The sequence below is a fragment of the Schistocerca serialis genome, chromosome 3 (assembly GCF_023864345.2).
Source record: "Schistocerca serialis cubense isolate TAMUIC-IGC-003099 chromosome 3, iqSchSeri2.2, whole genome shotgun sequence".
Taxonomy (NCBI): domain Eukaryota; kingdom Metazoa; phylum Arthropoda; class Insecta; order Orthoptera; family Acrididae; genus Schistocerca; species Schistocerca serialis.
Window position 1 is genome coordinate 540,760,456 of NC_064640.1, and position 18,811 is coordinate 540,779,266.

Genomic DNA, 18,811 nt, shown 5'->3' on the forward strand with positions numbered 1-18,811 from the left:
GCCTGTGACCGCATCTTTGAGCTCTTCGTCGTCATCAAACCGCTGTGACCCGAGCCATTTCTTCAAATGCATGAAGAGGTGATAATCACTTGGCGCCGGGTCTGGGCTGTAAGGTGGATGGTTGATAACGTCCCACTTGAAGGACTCAAGAAGAGCCGTTGTTCTGCGAGCAGAGTGAGGACGGGCGTTATCGTGCAAAAAAACGATACCGGAAGTCAGCATACCACGGCGTTTGTTCTGTATAGCCCGTCGTAACTTTTTTATTGTTTCACAGTACACGTCTTGATTAATGGTCGTACCACGTTCCATGAATTCAACCAACAACACCCCTTTGGCATCCCAAAACACTGTTGCCATCAGTTTTCTGGCAGAAAAATCTTGCGAGGCTTTTCTTGGTTTGGTAGGCGAATTTGAATGTGCCTACATCTTTGATTGTTCTTTTGTCTCAGGGTTCACGTACTTAATCCAGGTTTCGTCACCGGTCACGATTCTGTTTAACAATGGTTCTCCTTCGTCCTCATAACGTGACAGAAAGTCTAATGCAGAGGCCATTCTTTGAGTTTTGTGGTGGTCGGTAAGAATTTTGGGCACCCATCGTGCACAGAACTTACGGTAACCCAATCTTGCTGTCACTATCTCGTACAAGAGAGTCTTAGAAATCTGTGGAAAACCAGTAGACAACTCCGACATTGAGAAACGTCGATTTTCACGAACTTTTGCATCAACTGTCTGAACGAGTTCGTCAGTCACCAATGATGGTCTACCACTCCTCTCTTCATCATGAACGTTTTCTCGTCCACTTTTAAATAAACGTACCCATTCACGGACAACTCCTTCACTCATAACTCTTGGTCCGTACACGGCACAAAGCTCACGATGAATAGCTGCTGCAGAATATCCTTTGGCTGTAAAAAACCTTATGACAGCACGCACTTCACATTTGGCGGGGTTTTCTATTGCAGCACACAGTTCAAACTGCCACAAAATCTAAACTAGCGCAGGTACGACGTTCACTCGACCACGGCTTGATGCCGACTGACCTGTTGAGTGCGTGAACGCACAGATGGCGTCGCTACTCCCCCCACAACCCGCACTGTGACCAATCGGAGGTTACTTTCTGAACCGCCCTCGTATTAATTGCGTATTCTTGTTTTTGTGACACGTTCTACATCTTGGAGGATCTCCTCACTATGGACCTATTGGAATGAAAAGTGCATCTAATTTAATCTATTCTAACCAAATGGTATATCACCAAGAACTGCACTTTAACGAGGTGGCTTCTTTACGATAGTATCAGTTCACGAGTTAATAGTTCTGAAAGAAGCTCGCTTTCTTAACAGTCCGATTTGTCATTTTCTCGCTAACTTTTATTCCTTGTGAAGTTCAAAAGCAGGCACGCTGCACTCACTTCCATTGCCTCCAGTCTATACTGTGGCCCATATAAACGTTTCTGGCCTTTAGAAATGTAATACCATAAACGTTGTTGGCGATGGTGCTGAAGGTGTGCCTGTAATGAGAGTGGCCGGCAACTCTGCCGGGCGATACTGTCGGCAATATGCAATTTCTATCGCTCGTGTGAACACACCTTAATCCATTATTTCGTCTGTAAGGACCAAAAGACCAAAATTTAGACTAGGAAGAGGATTAGTTTACTATCTTAATTACCTGAGACTTAACCCAGGGCATCAAGAATACAATGAAAAATATCAGAATTTCCTGCTCGTAGCCGTATCACACGAGGAAGTTAATAAATACAGTCCACTGGCTCCAACTTACGGAATATTTATAGGCAGAGACGAAATTAAATAGCCATGATTCTTAAAGCATAGTTTCATTCGCCAAAGAAGAATACATAATTAGCAAAGGAAGCTTTAAAAATCCACAAATCTTTCGCAGAAAGACTAAATGTTTAGTTTAATGATTAACTAAAGTAAGGTCTTATTTCTTTTAGTTCCCTTACGTTTCTTCTTCGTTTTCAAGAAGGACATTTTTTTAAATTAATGTGTCTTGTTTCAGTGGCAAGTGCGCCAGATTAAAACTCAATTTTCAAATAACCATTAGTTGTAAGAAAAAGTCTTACTTTCGGATAGAGGAAGAAGAAATTTGATGACTGAAGAGCTAACGCCGACGAAAGCGATAACGGCGAAGTAAATAAATAAGTTGTTAAGGGGAAAAATTGTTAAGAGGACAAAAAATGGTAAAGGTGATTGCTTGCGGTAACCAAGAAATTCGGTTCCGAGTCCCGATCTGGTACAAATTTTCGGTTGCACGTTCAGCATATCTGAACAGTTTATATCCATGCATCTTCATTAACTTCATCCCCATCAATCCGTTTGTTTCATTTCAGAGCATTTAATTCATTTCATGTATGGTGTTATCTGGAATAGGGGATAGCTGGAGGTCGGAATTAATGCCTGAATATGAGCTACCTACATGGAGTGACTGGTGCGATGTTTGACACAAGGTAAAGAGAAGACATCAATACAGTGAAATACAACGCAAACCGCTGGCATTTGTATACCACTTTAGATCGGTATATCATACGCTAAGAAAAATAGAAAAAAAATAAACACCATAAAATAAATGAAAACGAGCATCTCCTCACTTTTGTAGATAACTACCATAAACACGAAGCACCAACAGACAGTAAACAGCTACTTATTGACCAGAAAAATATTGGAAGCCGGACACTATACAAAATCGTTGAACAGATTACATAAACAAACTCACTCTCTCCCCCGCCCACTCTCTCTCCTGGCCCCCCTCTATCTCTATCTCTCTTTCTTCCTCTCCCATTCTCCCCTCGATTTCACCTCTACATCCTCCAACTCTTTTCATCTCGTTACCAACTCACTTTCCTTTTCCAACATCGCGTTAACCGTTGGCTATCTTCACTCGTCTTCGCTCCCTCTCCTCTACCACCTACTCCCACACTGCTCCTTCATTTCACTTACATATTAAATAAATACTTATTAACATAATTAACACAACATAATACACGTATGACACACTACAGATGAAACGAACATTTTTTGTTCAATTGGAAACCAAAACTCGCGGTTAAATGGACGACACTACACACACACACACACACACACACACACAAACACAACACAAATGGCTCAAATGGCTCTAAGCACTATGGGACTTAACATCTGAGGTCATCCGTCCCCTAGACTTAGAACTACACGACTGGCAATTAAAATTGCTACACCACGAAGATGACGTGCTACAGACGCGAAATTTAACCGACAGGAAGACGATGCTGCGATATGCAAATGATTAGCTTTTCATTGCATTCACACAAGGTTGGAGCCGGTGGCGACACCTACAACGTGCTGACATGAGGAAAGTTTCCAACCGATTTCTCATACACAAACAGCAGTTGACCGGCGTTGCCTGGTGAAACGTTGTTGTGATGCCTCGTGTAAGGAGGAGAAATGCGTACCATCACGTTTCCGACTTTGATAAAGGTCGGATTGTAGCCTATCGCGATTGCGGTTTATCGTATCGCGACATTGCTGCTCACGTTGGTCGAGATCCAATGACTGTTAACACAATATGGAATCGGTGGGTTCAGAAGAGTAATACGGAACGCCGTGCTGGATCCCAACGGCCTCGTATCACTAGCAGTCGAGATGACAGGCATCTCATGCGCCTGGCTGGAACGGAACGTGCAGCCACGCCTCGGTCCCTGAGTCGACAGATTGGGACGTTTGCAAGACAACAACCATGTGCACGAACGGTTCGACTAAGTTTGCAGCAGCATGGACTGTCAGCTGGGACACCATGGCTGCGGTTGCCCTTGACGCTGCATCACAGACGGGAGCGCCTGCGATGATGTACTCAACTACGAACCTGGGTGCACGAATGGCAAAACGTCATTTTTTCGGATGAATCCAGGTTGTGTTTACAGTATCATGATGGTCGCATCCGTGTTTGGAAACATCGCGGTGAACGCACATTGGAAGCGTGTATTCGTCATCGCCATACGGGCTTATCACTAGGCATGATGGTATGGGGTGCCATTAGTTACACGTCTCGGTCACCTCTTGTTCGAATTGACGGCACTTTGAACAGTGGACGTTACATTTCAGATGTGTTACGACCCGTGGCTCTACCCTTCATTCGATCCCTGCGAAACCCTACATTTTAGCAGGATAATGCACGACCGCGTGTTGCAGGTCCTGTACTGGCTTTTCTGGATACAGAAAATGTTCGACTGCTGCCCTGGCCAGCACATACTCCAGATCTCTCAGCAATTGAAAACGTCTGGTCAATGGTGACCGAGCAACTGGCTCGTCACAATGCGCCAGTCACTACTCCTGATGAACTGTGTGGTATCGTGTTCAAGCTCTGTTTGACTGAATGCCCAGGCGTATCATAGCCGTTATTACGGCCAGAGGTGGTTGTTCTGGGTACTGATTTCTCAGGATCTATGAACTCAAATTGCGTGAAAATGTAATCACATGTCAGTTGTAGTATAATATATTTGTCCAATGAATACCCGTTTATCATCTGCATTTCTTGTTGGTGTAGCAATTTTAATGGCCAGTAGTGTACTTAATCCTATCTTACCTAAGGACATCACACACATCCATGCCCAAGGCAGGATTCGAACCTGCGACCGTAGCGGTCACGCGGTTCCAGACTGAAGCGCCTAGAACCGCCCGGCGTAAAATCACACCCTAATGTCTTTTCTAACGACCTTTTTTTAGATCAAGAAAGCAACCAATAACGTAAATGTTTTTCATTCCATACCACTGACGATGGTTTATGCCACTAAGATTAAACGTAAATGGTTTCTTAAATTCTTACTTTCTTGTAAATGCAAAGGCGGATTTCTAATACCTTCAATGATATGCTAATGAGAATTTCTGGGGCAGCACTGTACCTGGCAGATAATAGCTAAGCTGTAATCTGTCCTCGGGCGTCTAAGAAAAAAGTAGTTCTGTCTGCGATTTCCACATTTCGGGCATTAAAATATTCAGCCAATATGAAATGGTGTCAATCGGTAATATCAAGGCCTTTCGTCATACTCGTGCAATCACTGCATTCAGCGTCTGACGCCTTTTCAAACACGAGCAAGCAGGAAAGAAACGCAACGGTCCCTTCCGTGATCCGACATGTGCGTGAGAGAGTGAAATGCGCCGTGGGATAGTGGAGGTGTGCTACTAATTACTATGACTGAAAAATGCCGCAGGTGTTGCGCGATAGTCGCTAGTGGAGGCCGCTAAGAACACCTGCAGCGCTACGGTAGCGACCTCTCTCTGGCCGTAGTGTCAAACAGCGCCGCAGCAGACAGCCTGCGCCATGACATGGCCGAGCTGTGCTACATATTCCTAGCGTTACACCATCTCCCTTCATTAAACAACCTGGCCTTCGCCTAGAAGCTAAAGTGTTTTGGAGCGATGATGTGAGACAAATTGCCAGTTGGCTATTATTCTAATTTTTTAGATGTGTATGTAAGGTGGCAGACTGTGAAGCCAAAGGTCGCGGATTCGATCCCTGGTCAGATCTAGGATTTTTAACCGTCACGTAGAGTTTATTTCGCCAAAGGCAATGTTTATTAATGTGAAAATGTCTAGTTGTCCTCTTAGGTTGTTTGAAGATGATAATGTCATTTACCATCTCGGAAAGTCATCAAATAATCAAAACCAATTTCCAAAGACTTAGTTAAGATATCTGTATGTTGCGAAAAGTGACTACAAATTTTAAATAAAATTTAGATTGCACAGCAAGTCACAAAAATCTAAAGGCTATAAATCAACTACATATTTAGGGATTACAATTACGAATAACTTAGACTGTAACTATCACATAGACAATGTTGAGGGGAAACCTAACCGAAGAATGCAATTTATTGACAGAACACTTAAAACTTGCGACAGGTTTATTAAAAAACGGCCTACAATACGCTTAGCCTTCTTCTTGAGTACTGCTGTGCGTGGTGGGATCCGTATGAGACAAGATTGACGAGCGACAGTGAGAAAGTTAAAAGAAAAGGAGATCGTCTCGTATTATCGTGAAATGGGGAAGAGGGTGTCACGGATATCATACGCGAGTTGGGATGGTAATAATTAAAACAAAAGTAATTTCAATCAAATGGCTCTGAGCTCTATGGGAGTTAACATCTGAGGTCATCAGTCCCCTAGAACTTAGAACTACTTAAACCTAACTAACCTAAGGACATCACACACATCCATGCCCGACGCAGGATTCGAACCTGCAACCGTAGCGGTCGCGCGGTTCCAGACTGAAGCGCCTAGAAGCGCTTGGTCATACCGGCCGGCTAATTTCAATCGCCATCTTTCTCCTCCGAATGCGAAAATTTCTTGTTGCGCCAACCTACTTGTAGTGAAATGATCATAATAACAACAGAAGACAAATCAGAGCTTGCAGGGAAAATTTAAGTGTTGGTTTTTCCTGCGAGCTTTCCCAGAGTGAAATGGTCGAGAAACAGCTTGACGGTGTTTCGATGAACCCTCTGCCAGGCACTTAATTGTGCATTACATTGCAGTTATATAAATGTAGATGCAGATGTAGATGCTTCGGAGACCACGTTAAACTATATCGGAGGAAGCCTCGAGACCATATCGGTTGGACTGCAGGCGACTGGCCGGCCGTTGTGGCCGTGCGGTTCTAGGCGCGTCAGTCTGGAACCGCGAGACCGCTACGGTCGCAGGTTCGAATCCTGCCTCGGGCATGGATGTGTGTGATGTCCTTAGGTTAGTTAGGTTTAAGTAGTTCTAAGTTCTAGGGGACTGATTATCTCAGCTGTTAAGTCCCATAGTGCTCAGAGCCATTTGAACCATTTTTTGCAGACGACTGGGAAACCGTGTGGCCTGGTCAGATGACTCCGATGTCCAAATAACTTACGGGTTTGCTGCCGGGTGACGTCGTCGAACACCGCCGATATTTCGACAAGAGTACAAAAAATGGTTGAAATGGCTCTGAGCACTGTGGGACTTAACATCTGTGGTCGTCAGTCCCCTAGAACTTAGAACTACTTAAACCTAACTAACCTAAGGACATCACACACATCCATGCCCGAGGCAGGATTCGAACCTGTGACCGTAGCAGTCGCGCGGTTCCGGACTGCGCGGCTAGAACCGCTAGACCACCGCGGCCGGCGACAGGAGTACACCCTGCCATTCTCAAGGCACAAATGCAAGGAAGAAGAAATGTGCAAGCAAATTCCTTGCATTTGTGCCTTGAGAATGGCAGGGTGTGCTCCTGTCGAAATATCGGCGGTGTTCGACGACGTCACCTGGCAGCAAACCCGTAAGTTATTTGAACATTCAGATCGCCGAGGAAAGTTAAGGACTCCGATGTCAGTTGGTAAGAGCTGATGGTGAGGTTCGAGTGTGGCGCAGACTCTACGAAGCCATTGATGCAAGTTGCCAAGAAGACACTGTGCAAGAGTGTGGTGGCTCCTTAATGGAATGGAATTCCACATGGAATGGACTGCGTCCTCTGGTCCAACCAACCCATCGTGGAGTGGAAACGGTTATGTTCGGCTACTTAAAGACAATTTGTAGCCATTCATAGACTTCACGTTCCCAAACAACGAATGTGCAATGTCATTTGTTAGAGGAACATTCTGGACAATCTGAGTGAATGATTTGATCACCCAGAGCGCCCAGCATGAATCTCATCGAACATTCATGGGATACAATCGAGAGGCCAGTTCGTGCACAAAATGCTGCAGGTGCAACACTTTTCGCAATTATGGACGGCCATAAAGGCATCATGGCTCAATATTTCAGCAAGGGATTTCCAACGACTTGTTGATGCCATGCTACGTGGAGTTGCTGGACTACGACATACAAAAGGAGGTCCGACACGATATCAGAAGGTATGCCATGACTCATTTCACCGCCGTATAAAGCGCTGTGGTCTTCAAGCCAACTTCTGGGTTGGTAGCAGTTTTACTTATTTGTAGACAGGTGCGGATATAGGGTTTGTTTCTGAGGAGAGGGAGCTACAATTTTGTACTGCCTCTCTCATCCCCCCCTCACTCCTCCCCCCCCCCCCCAGATATAACTTGTCACAGGCACAACTTAAATTTATAACAATACATTGCTTAATTACAATAAAATATAGTAAATATTATAACATAATAATAATGATAATAAAATGTTTACGTTAGTACATTGGACATTGCTTCAGCATAACTTCAAGAAATATATATGTCATGCAAAGTCATAGTGTGCACTTGCTGCTACGAGTATTTCACTTATCACTGTAATTGTGAACTCAAATTTACGGGCTGTTTGTATGCGAGGCTGTAGGGTGTAGAAGGAATGGCGATGGAAGGGGGGGGTGTGGGGGGCGGCAGGTATTTCTATCAGTCGTTACCGCCAACATGCGGGAGATCAGTTTTGTTATTCTTTTTCCTAGTTTGAGGGGGCGGGGGGGGGGGGGGGGGATGGAAGGACCATGTGTTTTTTTTTTTTTTGTCCTGCCTTGCTCAACTTTCTGTGGTTTTGCCGGTTCTACCTGTGGACTCACGAAGCGTGTCGGATTTGTTGTTGACAGCAGATATGGTCAGCGTGTGAATGAGCGGCTTTCGCTGGTTAGAATGTTCTCCTATCGAGGCCAGGTATCAAACCTAACCTCGTGGGCTAGTCCTCAAGCAAGCAACTCTTAGTGTGTCCTGTGTTCAGAAAAGTTTGTAATTTCTAGAATCTTGCCACGCAGAACTGTATTGCGTTTCTGAAGTAAACCAACACGCCATTAATCAGGTGGTTAACGCTCTTGGTTGCTATAGGAGGAGGAGATTAGAGTTTAACGTCCCGTCGACAATGTAGTCATTGGTGACGGAGCACAAACTCGGATTAGGAAAGGATGGGGAGGGAAATCGGTCGTGCCCTTTCAAAGGAGGAATTTCGGCATTCGTTTGAAGCGATTTAGGGAAATCACGGAAAACCTAAAGTAAAATTGCGGGACGTGGGTTTGTACCGTCGTCCTTCCGACTTTGAGTCCAGAGTGCAAACCACTGCGCCACCTCGCTCGGTTTCGTTGCTGTAAGGCTCCACTGTGGCTACAACCAACTGCCCAGATAGTGACGTGCTTGCTACAACTGTGCACTGTATGCATAGTGTATGTCCTGTACATATGCTTTGATTACAACTCCAACTCTCGACAATACTTTAAACAAGTTCACGTTGGGGACCGTGACTCGTGCGCAACCATTAAAGCAAAATGAAAATAGTGGCAGTTCATAACCACGCATTCTCAATTACTTTGCATTCCACTCGTTTGCGGACCCTCGCTTAGGGTCTACTGAAACGTTCTACGATAAGGTGTCCATTTCATTTTCATTGAAAAAGGGGACATTTAAAATAAATTAGAGAAAAACCTGGGACAATGAAGAAAAAAAACGGGCCATAAATATTGTTTTGATTAAATTTAATACACATACAAGTTTACCTTAACAATGTGCACTCAGATGATCCCAAATCACTTTTTACAATTATTCTGCCACACTATCGCCGTACTTTTCACTTTTATGTACTTTATCAAGAAGTGCATTTTCGTTTGAAATTGTATCATAAAAGTCAGTACACGATACACCATTAAAGTGTGTTTTGACAATGAGCAAGGCCCTCACTGTTTCAACTTTCATTCTGTTTCTTTCATCTAACCACAAAGAGTTCACTAACGAAAACACACGCTCCACAGCAGCATTTGACCCAGGAATTGACAGACAAAACCCCACCAAATGAATCATGTTTTTCATGTTAATGTTTTTACTTTTGAAATAAGCAAATATTTTACACAACGTTGCACTAACACTTTCTTTGTCTCCTTCTTCATTTTTTATGAAGTTCTGTGCATATGAAAATTCATCGAACAGTTCGTCTTCATAAACAGGAAAATTTGGTACAATACTTTTAACAGAAACACAACACTCCTGAATATCCTTCTGCTGTATCTGCTCCTTTTCAGTATTAACCCAGTCAAAAGCTTTAAAAGGTGTGAGAAATGGTAAACACCATTCTTTAATACACTCAATGCAAGAGTCATAGAAGATGTGAGCATAAATATTAAATTGTTCTACAGTAATTTCACCTGCTTCTTCCAGCATTCTTAGAGTCTCATGTACAAAGGACGTGAGAAATCTTTCAGATTTTCTACATTGTAATTTGCCCAATAATTTGTTTATTTCTTGATAAACTTCCACTATTGTGATTTCTTGTTTCTCAATACATTTAATTGTTGTGGAGAAAGGTTTTAGCTGGCTAACAAGAAAATCAAGAAGAACAGTAGACACAGGGTTATCAAAGAATTGTTTAAGGATAACAGTACACTAATCAAGGGAAATGAAATATGATTTCAAAGCAGGAAATATCTCTACAATTCTTTCCAATGCTGGTAGCAGAGATAGCCACCTTGTCTTGCTGTGCCCAAGTACAGTTTTGTATTCAGTTTCCGTAAACTTACAGAATGACTTCAGAGATTCAACCCTTACTGTATATATGTGGAAATGCTGGTAGATTTTGTTTACAGTTAATTGGCTGTCATTGGGTAGGCAATCTGAGCCAGTTTGTAAGGAATTGTGCACCACATTGCTGGACAGCCAACACCTACTATATTATTCACTGTGTTCTGTTGAAGTTTATAGAACAAATTGTTTTTTCCTTTCCTCTGCATACCACCAAAATTGTTGTTAGTGTTGTCTGCAGAAACTGCAATCACCTTATCCTCAAGATCATATTTCTTTAAAACCTCCAGCACATAATTCTGAAGTAAATCTGAAGTTTCTCTAGCTAAATTAACCAATTCGAGCACCGTGGTGACATTTTCAGGGTGAAAATACCTGATAAGGAGAAGAACCAACTTCAAATTCAGATGATTAGATGTATCAATCATTACAGAAATGAATCGAGCACTTTTCAGTTCATTAAAAACCTGTTGAGCTGCATACAGTGCAATAACATTTGAAATGATTGCATTACATATTATGTGTCCACATGTGAATTTAGGATTGAAAAGTTTTTTAGCAACTGCTGTAGTAGAGTCCATTGACTTAAAGCTATGGTTATGCATTACGCTGTGGTATGCAAACTTAGCTTCTTATGCTGCCAACTGCCTATCCATTTCTGTTACTGATTTTAAGTTTACGTAGTAGTCACACACGCATTTATTTGCTCTTTTCGCTTGATCACTCATGCGATGTTTCTTCGTCTTAATGTGATTCACAATGTCAGACCTTCCACCACGACCAATAGCAAATTTTGATCCGCACAACGAACATTCCACCGTTTCTCCACTACCAGTGATAAAAGGAAACTCGCTTTCTACACTACTGTTCAAATTAAACTTCCGTTTTGGCATAATGAAACAGTGATTGCACAGTGCAAAACATTAACAATGTGGTGACGAAAGCCAGAGAGCAAGTATCAGTGGTGTAGAGTATCTCTGGACCGAAAGGACGGATTCAGTGGATCGGTTTGGAAGAGAAGAATCTTCGTTGTTATTCGTAACCTATAGTGCGCTTCAAATTACTCGCGATTTTTGACAGTTCGGTACATGTTTGAGGTATGCTGAAAGTCATCACACGCTTCCTAGCGTAAATAATTGCGCAGTTAATAGCAAGTCAAACAACCAGTAGCGTAAAATACTCTAGCAAAAAGGAATCATAAAAAAACGGGACATTTGAGCGTCCCCCAAAAAACTTCGGGACAGCGGAACATGTTGGTAAAAAACGGGACTATCCCGGGAAAAACGGGACGAATGGACACCCTATTCTACGAGGGCGTGCTAAAAAGTAATGCCTCCGATTTTTTATTCTGTTCTCAATATCGACTGAGGTATTACATGTCATACAAATTACTCGGTCGACTTTCCCACTTCGTTGACACAAGTTGCAAGCCTCTGCCGCTAGAGGGCTCCGAATTGCGGCGTGTAACATGGCGGTGTGTAACGTAACTGTTTCGGTGCGTGAGAAACAGCGCACTGTAATTATGTTACGAATTCGAAGAGTTGGTCCACACATGGAGTACCCTCGACTTTTTTTTTAATCTCATTTTGTTCGCTTTTGTTCGTTGCATCTGCTCGGGGCGGACGTCATAAGACACCCGTTTAAGTTCGTCGCTGATCGGTTAACTCAGTTTTTTTATTACAGTGGGCAGTTAACCCTCTGACCGAACACGCTGAGCTACCGTGCTGGCTCGACTTCAACATGACAATGCCAGACCACACACGAGCGTTGCGACATCTGGTACAAGACGCTTTGGGTTCCGTGCTATCGACCATCGCCCATACAGTGTATGAGCCGACTACGGGGTAAACCTCACAAAACCTCACATACCTCACATGAGGAGAGGAGCGGGGGCGGGGGGCTAGGGGCTGGGGTGGTAGGGGTGGCGGGGGGGGGGGGGGCGGGGGAAGCACCACATCTCACCAAGAGGGGAGGGGGTCTCAATTTTAAAGAAAACACCTCATGTAATTAATGGTCGTCACCTCAGATGGCAGCACTGGTACACACTGCTTAACGTTGTTCTCCTTTTCACAGTAAAATTTGTGTCGTTGCGCAGTCTTCTTTAATGCAATAGGGTGACTGCATTGTTAAGGACGTAACATTTATACAACTGAAAGTGAATTATTAACATGAAAATAAAACCGAACAGTTACTAATTTTTTTGTAGACAGACCTTAATAGGAACAAAATACAATCAAAGTTTGATGTCTTCGGAATTCTTGTAATATTCCTGAGATTCTGCAGTACATAGAGGAACTTGTGATATTGACATATAGTACAAGAGACAGCATTTATGAGAGTATATCAGACATTGAATAAATTTATCCTAACTAATACAAAATAAGACAAACAGATGTTACAGTTGTAACATTTTAATGTTACAGACGTAACGAATCTGCTACTGCTGCTACTATTGCTATTGAATATGGGTTTAAGGAGACTAAACGTACAAGGTCATTAGTCTTCCATTCAGCCCCCCTCCCCCTCCCCCTCCAAGACGGAATCAGTGTAACCCATCTATCCGCATCTAGAGTAAATTCTGTGCTCTATGGACAAGTGTGAGGAACTTTCTAATTTTTTGTGTAGCGCGTATGTGAGACGGGACGTGAGTACCAGCCCAGAATTCATCAAGTGAGATGTGGGAAACCGGCTAAAAACCACATCCATCCTGGCTGGTACACTGCCCTTAGTCGTTAATCCGCTGGACGGATTCGAACTGAGGCCGGCGCTCCTCCCCGTGTACGGTTACCTGGGTTGGTACGTAACACTTCCATTTAATGTATAGTGAAGTACTGACATTATATGTCTAACAATGTTAAAATAATTATGTAGTGACATATTAATGAATAAATGAAGAGCATTCAGTTAGTAGACAACTAATTTAGTTAAAAGATTTCCCGAGAATCTGTGGTAGGCTCTTGAAAAGTAAACAACTCTTAGTAAATGTCAGCTTCATAGAATCATCCTTTTCAAACGATGCAAATTTATTCCCCAATCTCTTAAGGAATTTAACTAATATGACTTTTTTTTCATGTTCTTCACCGACAACTTGTCCAACAAATTTGTGCAAATGTCTTAATTCAAATTCTAATTTAACAGCTACCTAATGACGAAAAGGCAGTGGAAAGTTTTCATCATAGCAGCTGGTTATGAAAGAATTTATCGGTGTATCTTGTAGAACACTCTGGTCTGCAATAGATTTGAAATGGATGCGTCTGCCGTTTTCCACGGACAAAACACATATTTTATCTGTATATTTTCCAATGCCGCGAAAACTGTGGATCTGATGAGTGTTTGGAAGAGATCTGATATGTCTCCAACGCTGCTGTTTACTGGGGAACATGGTTGTTTACGTACTCTACTGGAACTGTTTTTATATTAACTATATCGGATATGGGTTTCACACATTGTAGGCCTACAAAAAATTTGCAACTCGTAACGAGAGCTCTTTCAGCTTTCACATACTGTTACACATGATGCTTTAGAATTCCTCCAACACCATCACAAGCTCCTTTTCCGTGGGATGTACAGCAGAAATGCCAATTTAACATACGATCACAATCTTCTTTGCTGAAAGTTGTAGCGGCTAATGCGTACCACTGTTTGAAATGTTGACTAGCTCCATCAAAGAATATTTGCCCCACTTTAAGATCAGAAAATTCATTTTTTATTTTCCAAAGTATTTTCTGATTCAAAGTACGAGCACCTAGCTTACCGTCGTGCAGATAATAAGATATAACAGCATATCCTGTTCGGACTAATAACTGTGTAAGTCGATTCTGTGTAAACAGCGATTTGTAAATTACTCCAGTAAGTGCTCTGCACCTTATCCTCATTAGTAGTACGGAAGTTCTCACTGAAATCAAACTGGAGAACACAAAAACTTTATGTGAAACATTTTCAGCGATTGTCATTTCAAAGAAGAAACTTTGCTGTTTTTGACAATATAACGGATAAGAAACCTTGGTAATTTACTCTCTGACACTGAAATCATCATTTATAGAACAACCCTGGAACCACTTTAACTAATTTTTCTTCCTCGTTATTGTTTCATTGATACCAGCTGATGAGTTCATCTGACCAGGGAGGCACCGACTTCTTCACAATTCCGTAAATTTCCACTTTCCTCGAATGGGTCAAACATCTTTTCTAAAATTATTTTAGGACTCCTTGTTTCATTAGAGTAACGTCTCATTAGAGTGTTACGAATGTAACACGAGTTTTGTCAACTGTGATAAGCTGTAAAATATTTTTCCACCAGAATTTTATCTGTCATAACTAACTAAAAGAACAAAGCATTTTTGTTTCATTAAATATAAAATTATAGGTTTGGAGAAAATTTTTCCATTTAATTTGGTACATATGTGACAGTAAACGAGTTCCTTAAACTGTGTTATTATTTGGTTTCTAAAATGTAAAATTTGTTTCCAAATGTTATTTGCAGTTGTTTGGAGATACCAAACTGACTTATGGGAAACAACGCAATAGAAAAGAAACACATTAGTGCACCGAAAGCCGTGAATGATTCTCCACTTTGTTTGAGTAAATCTTTCTCAGTTCTTTTTCAGTAAAAATATAACCTATGCATCAGTGTGAGGTTTTGAGGACAGAACAACAACAGTGTAAGCTGTAAACATTTTTGGTTTAATGTTGCAATCTTATCACAGAAATACACGCATTTATACAGCTTACAATGTGACAATGTTACGACAGTTGTCAAATGAACGCATCTCATCCTCAGAAAGTGAAATAATCCTAATCACAACAATGGTAATATTTAACTAGAAGTTTCTTTAAAAATTATTCTTACGACTACGTCATGATGTTGGCCAGTACTACGATAAATGATCCGATTCTGGTTCAAAGTTCAGTACCATTTAGGATGACAAGCAAGTCTATGCAGGATGGTTAGTTTTGTGACAAGTTGAGCAAACGATTACCCAAGGTAGCTCGAGTTTACAGTGGACACAAGCTGGTGAACCAACAAGTTTACGCCTCAGCTCGTGGTGTTTACCTTAGCTGCGATGAGCTGTCGTCTGCATGGCTACTCTTACCCCCTGAAATTCCTATAAAAACTAATTAAGCCTTTCCTGATTTTTCAAGCAGAAACTCTCCCTATGTTTTTCGTTATGCTAGAAAACATTTACTCAACCCTAGTCTTGGAATATGGTGATATGCATGCGCATGACTGTAGCAGTGTCCATATTACAATGCCCTCTCAGTCGTTGCACGAACAATTAACTAACTGACTGGTTCATTTCTTCACAGCTGGAGCTCAACGACACTACAGCTAATATCTAGCTGAATGTCAGCTGCAGTGAACGCAGTGTTCACACAAATTTCTCCTCTGCGTCGTACAGAGCGTTATGCGCCCCGTTCTGAACTTGACACCAGTTCAGAGAAGAGTCCCCCGAAAATTTCGCTCCTGTCTTCTCGTAGCCGAACTGTCTCCCCACATGGGTTCTTTCATTCTCTACGTCACGGCTTTTTTCGACCAATAGGAGCGTTCCTCTTATTTTTGTGGAAACTCTCTCTGTCAGTCGCAAGGACCCTACCATTAAACTGCGTTGAAATCTCGGAACTTTGGTCCTTCCTAGTTCGTTGCCGCCAATCTGACGTTTGTTCCCGCTCCAGACGCCTAAAAGTTACAGGCGCACATCACATGTGTACTATTCGCTGTTCACGCGATCAACTGCGTCACTGGTTTTGATCGTATCCATTTGGAATTCCGAATCGCAGTTTTCTAAAGCTTCTTGCTGTCCTAGTTCTGGTGGCCCATTACTTGCTCTCCAGTATGCGTCACCTATCCGGTCGCTGACTCCCGCCGCGGGACGCCCCCAAGAGGTTTTCGTGGTGCCTCCCGTGGTGCGGCCTCTGCTTCTGCCCGCGCATGCTTCCACACAAAACGTGCTTGTTTCACCGATGTATAAAACTCTTACGTAAGGTGCGAAACTGACCTTCATTTATTCTGCCACCTTACATCAGCACTGTGTAAAATATTGTAAAGCTTCAGAAATTACACATTCTGGATTCTGAATTTATGTAAATGAAGACAAAATCTGTTTAATTTCAAAATTTTCCTGTTTGGTTTCACCTTTCATTGGTAACTAGTAAAGTTGCCATCATTACTTTTATCTAACTTAGCACTCTTCATATACACTCCTGGAAATTGAAATAACAACACCGTGAATTCATTGTCCCAGGAAGGGGAAACTTTATTGACACATTCCTGGGGTCAGATACATCACATGATCACACTGACAGAACCACAGGCACATAGACACAGGCAACAGAGCATGCACAATGTCGGCACTAGTACAGTGTATATCCACCTTTCGCAGCAATGCAGGCTGCTATTCTCCCATGGAGACGATCGTACAGATGCTGGATGTAGTCCTGTGGAACGGCTTGCCATGCCATTTCCACCTGGCGCCTCAGTTGGACCAGCATTCGTGCTGGACGTGCAGACCACGTGAGACGACGCTTCATCCAGTCCCAAACATGCTCAATGGGGGACAGATCCGGAGATCTTGCTGGCCAGGGTAGTTGACTTACACCTTCTAGAGCACGTTGGGTGGCACGGGATACATGCGGACGTGCATTGTCCTGTTGGAACAGCAAGTTCCCTTGCCGGTCTAGGAATGGTAGAACGATGGGTTCGATGACGGTTTGGATGTACCGTGCACTATTCAGTGTCCCCTCGACGATCACCAGTGGTGTACGGCCAGTGTAGGAGATCGCTCCCCACACCATGATGCCGGGTGTTGGCCCTGTGTGCCTCGGTCGTATGCAGTCCTGATTGTGGCGCTCACCTGCACGGCGCCAAACACGCATACGACCATCATTGGCACCAAGGCAGAAGCGACTCTCATCGCTGAAGACGACACGTCTCCATTCGTCCCTCCATTCACGCCTGTCGCGACACCACTGGAGGCGGGCTGCACGATGTTGGGGCGTGAGCGGGAGACGGCCTAACGGTGTGCGGGACCGTAGCCCAGCTTCATGGAGACGGTTGCGAATGGTCCTCGCCGATACCCCAGGAGCAACAGTGTCCCTAATTTGCTGGGAAGTGGCGGTGCGGTCCCCTACGGCACTGCGTAGGATCCTACGGTCTTGGCGTGCATCCGTGCGTCGCTGCGGTCCGGTCCCAGGTCGACGGGCACGTGCACCTTCCGCCGACCACTGGCGACAACATCGATGTACTGTGGAGACCTCACGCCCCACGTGTTGAGCAATTCGGCGGTACGTCCACCCGGCCTCCCGCATGCCCACTATACGCCCTCGCTCAAAGTCCGTCAACTGCACATACGGTTCACGTCCACGCTGTCGCGGCATGCTACCAGTGTTAAAGACTGCGATGGAGCTCCGTATGCCACGGCAAACTGGCTGACACTGACGGCGGCGGTGCACAAATGCTGCGCAGCTAGCGCCATTCGACGGCCAACACCGCGGTTCCTGGTGTGTCCGCTGTGCCGTGCGTGTGATCATTGCTTGTACAGCCCTCTCGCAGTGTCCGGAGCAAGTATGGTGGGTCTGACACACCGGTGTCAATGTGTTCTTTTTTCCATTTCCACGAGTGTATTATTCATTATTGTGGACGATGTTTTAGCTAATACATAATTAAAATATCAAAAACTGTTTAATACGTTTAGTTGTTCTGTCGCTTCAGAATGAACCAAGCAAACATTATTGTGTCAGATCGTGTTCTTTTAGGGGGCAGGGTAACGGCTTGTTGTAAAAGGTACAGCGGGGGCTGTTAGTTCAGACCTTGACCTACAAAATTATATAAGAAGATTGCGTGTATCATTTAAGAACTTGCAGTTTACCAGGATTGACGTACTAGGTAATATGGTAAAACAAATTTGCGAACGCATTCCTTGGAGCGACTGTTGGAAATAGATGTATTTAATGCCTTGCATATGACACTATCTCACACGTGAGCTTGTTGTTGTGATATTATCTACTATTATTACAGCTGTCTGTAACAGCTGCTCCTATAGCTGAGCTTCAACACACTGTTGTTGTAGACTAATTACTAATGATCCCACCAACAACCCTTCCCTCCCCCCCCCTCCTCATTCCCCCCCTCTCCTCTCCCGTTTTCACAACTATAGACGTTCTGATGTATTTGTTACGTATAGTTACTGATACTTAAATGAAAGTATCTACATAGATACCAAGTATTTGATAATTCCATAGCATCGTAAGAAAAATCAAAGTATTTGTGCAGGAAGTACCGAATGGGGTAAGGGAAAAAAATAACTTTTACTATTGGATTAATGATAATTACAATGTATGTACTGTACAGAAAACACAAACGCC